Source organism: Ziziphus jujuba, chromosome 6 (genome assembly GCF_031755915.1).
Source record: "Ziziphus jujuba cultivar Dongzao chromosome 6, ASM3175591v1".
NCBI classification, from domain to species: domain Eukaryota; kingdom Viridiplantae; phylum Streptophyta; class Magnoliopsida; order Rosales; family Rhamnaceae; genus Ziziphus; species Ziziphus jujuba.
Window position 1 is genome coordinate 21,410,401 of NC_083384.1, and position 5,822 is coordinate 21,416,222.

Consider the following 5,822-nt stretch of genomic DNA (forward strand, 5'->3'; position numbering starts at 1 on the left):
TCCATCCAATTGCAAATGCCTATTTTTACTTGCGTCTTCTTGATCAAAATTGAGAAACTTGGTTGCCTAATATGCTTTAGGCTCCAATTCCACGAGAAGATGACATTCCTTACCAAAAACCAATATATAGGGAGAAGTACCAATGGTGGTCTTGTACGCGGTCCAGGATGCCCAAAGTGCATCATCTAGCTTTAAGCTCAAATCCTTTCTTAAAGCATTAGCCGTCTTCTCCAAAATCCTCTTTATTTCACTGTTTGAAATTTCTACTTGTCTACTAGTTTGTGGGTGGTAAGGAATAGCAATTTTATGTTTAACACCATATTTAGCAAGTAGGGGTTCATTTTTTTTTTTTTTTTTTTTTTACAAAAATGACTGCCACCATCACTAATGATTGCTTGGGGTGCACCAAATCTAGTAAAAATGTATTTTTTAAAAAATTCACTACAATCCGTGCATTGTTAGTACGTAGTGCACTAGCTTCAACCCATTTAGAAACATTATCCAAAGCAACTGAAATATATTTACTACCGTAAGAAGAAGGAAAGGGACCCATGAAATCAATACCCCAAACATTAAACAATTCTACCTAAAGGATATTCTTCAAAGGCATCTCATTCTTCCTTGATATGTTCCAGGTTCTTTAGCACCTATCACACCCTTGCACATAAATATTAGTATCTAAAAACATAGAGGGCCAATAAAATCCAGAATTCAAAATTTTTGCTATGGTTTTTCTAGTCCCAAAATGCCCCCCATACTCACTAGAATGACAACTTAAGGTAATGGACATAGTTTCTTCTCTAGGAGCACACCTTCTAATTAAACCATCTGCACACGTCCTAAAAAGATAAGGGTCATCCAAAAAATAATACCAAATTTCCTTAAGAAACTTATGCTTTTCGTATGGTTTTTCGAAACTAGGTGGCATAACATTAGTAACCAAATAATTAACAATGTCAACATACCAAGGTACATCAAACACACCATTAACCCTAAACACTTTCTCATCAGGAAAACACTCTTCCATGTCTCTTTCTTCCTTTTCCTCACTCAATTCTAACCTAGACAAGTGATCAACTACTAGGTTTTCTACTCCTTTTTTTTTTTCCAAAATTTCTAAATCAAACTATTGAAGTATCAAAACCCATATAATTAACCTAGGTTTAAAGTCTTTCTTACTCATGAGGTACTTAATTACACTATGGTCGATATAGATGGTCTTAGAACCTAACAAATATGCTATGAACTTATCAAAAGCAAATGCAATGGCAAGCATCTCTTTCTCAGTAGTAGCATAATTAAGTTGAGCATCACTCAAAGTTCTAGAAGCATAATAAATAACATGCAGTATTTTATCTCTCCTTTGTCCCAAAACAGCCCCTATAGCATAATCACTAGCATTACATATAATTTCAAAAGGTAGATTCCAATTTGGGGCACACAGAATGGGAGCACATAGTAATTTTTCTTTCAAAGAGTAAAAGCATGCATGCATTCATCATAAAAACAAAAGGAGCATCTTTATTTAACAAGTTACAAAGAGGTTTAGTTATCTTACAAAAATCCTTAATAAATCTCCTATAAAAACCTGCATGCCTAAGAAAACTCCTAATACCTTGTATTGAAGTTGATGGAGGCAATTTCCCTATAACTTCTATTTTAGCTTTATCTATCCCAATTCCTCTTTTAGAAACATTATGACGTAAAACTATGCCCTCTTAAACCATAAAGTGACATTTTTCCCAATTTAGCATAAGATTAGTTTCTTTACACCTTTGGAGAACTTAGACAAATTTTTCAGGCAAGAAGTAAAAGAATCACCAAACACACTAGAATCATCCATAACTATTTCAATGATATCTTATACCATTTTCGAAAAGATGGACATCATACACTATTGAAAAGTCACAGGTGCATTGCATAAACCAAAAGGCATCCTTCTGTAGGAAAAAGTTCCATAGGGACAAGTAAAAGTAGCCTTTTCTTGATCATCAAGGGCAATAGCTATTTGATTGTAACCATTAAACTATCTAGAAAACAATAATATTGCTTACCAGTTAACCTTTCTTACATTTGATCAGTGAATGGCAAAGGAAAGTTGTCTTTTCTAGTGGCCTTATTAAGCTTCCTGTAATCAATACACACTTTCCACCCAGTAACTAACCTAATAGGAATAAGCTCACTCTTATTATTCTCTTGCATAATCATCCCACCTTTCTTAGGAACTACTTGAGTAGGACTTACCCAATTACTGTCCGAAATAGGATAGATAATCCCGGCAACTAAAAGTTTTAAAATCTCACCGTGAAGCACTTCCTTAAGATTAAAATTAAGCCTCATTTGGTGCTCTACAGTTGGTTTATGGTCTTCCTCCATAAGTATTTTGTGCTACAAATAGAGGGGCTACTACCTTTAATATCAGCTATAGTCCAACCTAGTGCATTTTTATGTTCCCTTAAGACTTCTAAAAGTTTGGCTTTTTGGTCCTCACTCAGGGTGGATGAAATTATTGCCGGAAGGGTATTATAAAATCCTAGAAAAACATATTTTAAATGACTAGGTAGTGGATTCAAATCAATTATAGGGGCATTGCTCCATACTCGATGTCTTTCTAGGTCCATACTCACTTAAATCCTCAAAATTTCCAACATAATCTACCTCACAGTGGGTGGCTATATCTATGATGTTACACTATTGTTTTTCCTGCTCTACACATGATCCAAACAACTCACTCAATCCTAAAGGATCTAATTACTTTCCTTTGCCATATCATTTACCAATTCATCACATTCATCAACAAGAAAGCAAGAAGAAGATTCATCAAGATTAGGAAATTTAACAACATTAGAGATTTGAAAACTTACTTCCTCATTGAGCACCCTAAGGGTTACTTGCCTTTGTTGTATATCAATGAGGGCATGCCCGGTTGCTAGAAATGGTCTTCTAAGAATGATTGGAATGTTGTCATCTTCTTCCATATCAAGTATCACAAGTCTGTAGGGAATATGAACTTGTTTACTTTTACAAATACATCCTCCAATATTCCCCTTGGCCTTTTGATGCTTCGATCCACCATTTGAAAAGTCACTGTGGTAGGCTTCACATCTCCAACTCTAGGCTTCTTGTAAATGCTATATGGCATCAAATTATTACTAGAACCTAAATAACAAAGAGCCATAAAATTATATTGTCCAATGTTACATGGGATATCAAAGCTTCCTAAATCCTTTAACTTGGGTGGAATCCTATGGTGTAACCTAGCACTACTCTCCTTACTCAAAACTACAACTCATAGTTCTCCCATCCCTTCTTGTTTGACAATATCTCCTTCAAAAACTTAACATAGGAAGGCATTTGTTCTAAGGCATCTATAAAAAGGATATTTTCATGCGATTGCTTAAATACATCAAGAAACTTTTTAAATTGATTATCTAACTTGTAATTCCTAAACATAGGTGGAAAAGGTGGAGGTGGGGTCTTCTTGTAAGCTTGATTATTCTTCTCATTTTTGTCAATAGGTTTTCTTAGATGAGGTGCTGGTTCAACTTTGTTTGATCCAATTGGCAAGCTCTCGGCCTGTCTTGCATGTGGTGGTATGTACTTTGTTGGTGGAGGCTTCTTGGCATCACTGAACCTTCATCTTTTCTCCTATCAGCCTCATTATGCTCCATATTTTATTTTGAGTTGTCATGTGCGGTCAAGTGTGATGTTGAGTCTATTGGGCTCTCCTCATCTTCAGCATCAAAAATCACCATCCCTTCACCATGTTCTTCAGGCCCGACTACTTGCTTTCCACTTCTTAATGTAATGACTTGAACCTGCTCCTTTGGGTTCTTCTCTATTTGGCTTGGCAAAGTTCTTTGACTTCTTTGGAATTGAGTTGCTAATTGACCTATTTGGTTCTCCAAGCCTTTGATTGCAGTCATTTAGTTGTTGAACATTTGACTATGGTTTGTCAATGGTTGCTCAGTTCTCTGCATGAACGAATTAGTATTATTAGATACCTCTTTTAAAGATTGTTCAAGTGAAGAAAATTGAGTTTGAGCTTGAGAAGAATTTTGATTTTGATGTGCAAGTGGTGACTTCTGGTAGAATTGAGATTGGAATTGTTGTCTTTGAAAACCTCCATTTTATCCTTGATTATATCCTTGCTGGTTGTTGTTTAACCATGCAAAATTTGGGTTGTTTCTCCATCCTGGATTATATGTGTTAGAATATGGATTGTTTTGTTATTTTTGAAAGTTCCCAACAAAATTAACATCATCGAAAGCAAAGAGATTTCCAACTTGGTAATCCACACTATTATGATCATAAGTACCACATAAATCACAAAATAAAAAATTATTAATAGATTGGATAAAATTCACCCCTATTTGACCAAATTGAGTGTTCAAGGTCTTCATGAATTGGGTTCGAAGTTGAGCTCCTAAGTTGTTAATATCAACCTTTTCCATGGCCTTTACTTGACTTCTTCAGTTAGTCTTCTCTCACTTGGATGTTGGAAGTTAAGCTCCTAAGTTGTTATTATGGGCCATCTCTTCAATTAATTCAAATGCTTCAGATGGCCTTTTCTTCATTAGCGAACCTCCTGCTACTACATCTACCAATTGTTTGTTACCATAATCTAAACCATTATAGAAAATTTGTACCTGCATCCATGTTGGAAATCCATGGTGTGGGCATCTTCTTAATAGTTCCTTGAAGCGCTCCCATGCATCATACAAAGTCTCTTGGTCCCATTGACAAAAATTATTTATATCACTTTTCAATTTGGCGGTATTGGATGAAGGATAAATGTTTTCTAGAAATTTGCCTCCTGCAAGTAAAGAATTCAACTACATTTTTGCCTTTTCTATAAGAGACCAAGGAAAAAGTCTTAATCGAAAAGCATCATTAGAAACACCATTTTGTTTAGACATACCATACAATTGGAGAAAACTAGAAATATGCATGTTAGGATCTTCATGAGGCAAACCACTAAATTGGACATTATTAAGTAAAGAAGTGGTAGATGCTTCAATTTTAAAATTGTTTGCTTTAATGGGTGGTCTCCTTATACAAGACAAATCACCAATTTTTTTGTGAGTAGCATACTCGTATATGGGCTAATCATCTTCTCTTTGGTTGGCCATTTCACCTTCTTGAGTTCCTTGGTCTATACGTACCCAAGTACCCCTTATGGCTTGTTTTCTAGGTTCTGGTTTGTTTACCAAGTCAACTTACTCCTTGAACTCTAGATCACCACTATGACTCATGCACAGTACCTAATTCCTAAATAGAGAGCAAGGAAAATAAATTAGAAAGGAAATTAGAAAATTAAACAAGAAAATAAAAATTTAAATTCTAATATTGCTAATTAATCCAACAATTAAAATCAATTAGCAATAAAGAAAAACAAACTAAAACTAACTAAAAGATCAATAACAAAAACTATCACACCCCAAGTCTATATACTCGAAATGTGATAAAAGTCATATTTATAACACTTAATAAAACTTATAATGCGGAACATAAAAAGTCTCAAAACATCATTAATAAATAATATCTAAAAAATATCTCCAAAGAAAATGAACGAAAATAAACTCCAACACCTAAAAGGTCTTTCAAGCCAATTGATATAAAAATAAAACAAGTAAACACCATTATCCTATGCCAAATCCAGCTACCTTGAAACTATGGTATACCTGAAACCATAACAATAAATAATGAGTATAAAACTCAGCAAGCTACTAGGTTTTTCATAAATATAAATAAAAAAATATTTAAAATCATTATAAATAAATATCCGAAAATAATCTTTAACAACATAAACATAATTTTCA

General features: G+C 34.2%; 1 non-coding gene across 1 annotated transcript; it reads left to right on the forward strand.

Moving 5' to 3' along the window:
- The first annotated feature begins 4,665 nt into the window (after window positions 1–4,665).
- On the forward strand, window positions 4,666–4,772 carry LOC125420393 (small nucleolar RNA R71). Its single transcript, XR_007238790.1, has one exon. It is a non-coding gene; the product is annotated as a small nucleolar RNA R71 (small nucleolar RNA).
- Window positions 4,773–5,822: the final 1,050 nt, after the last annotated feature.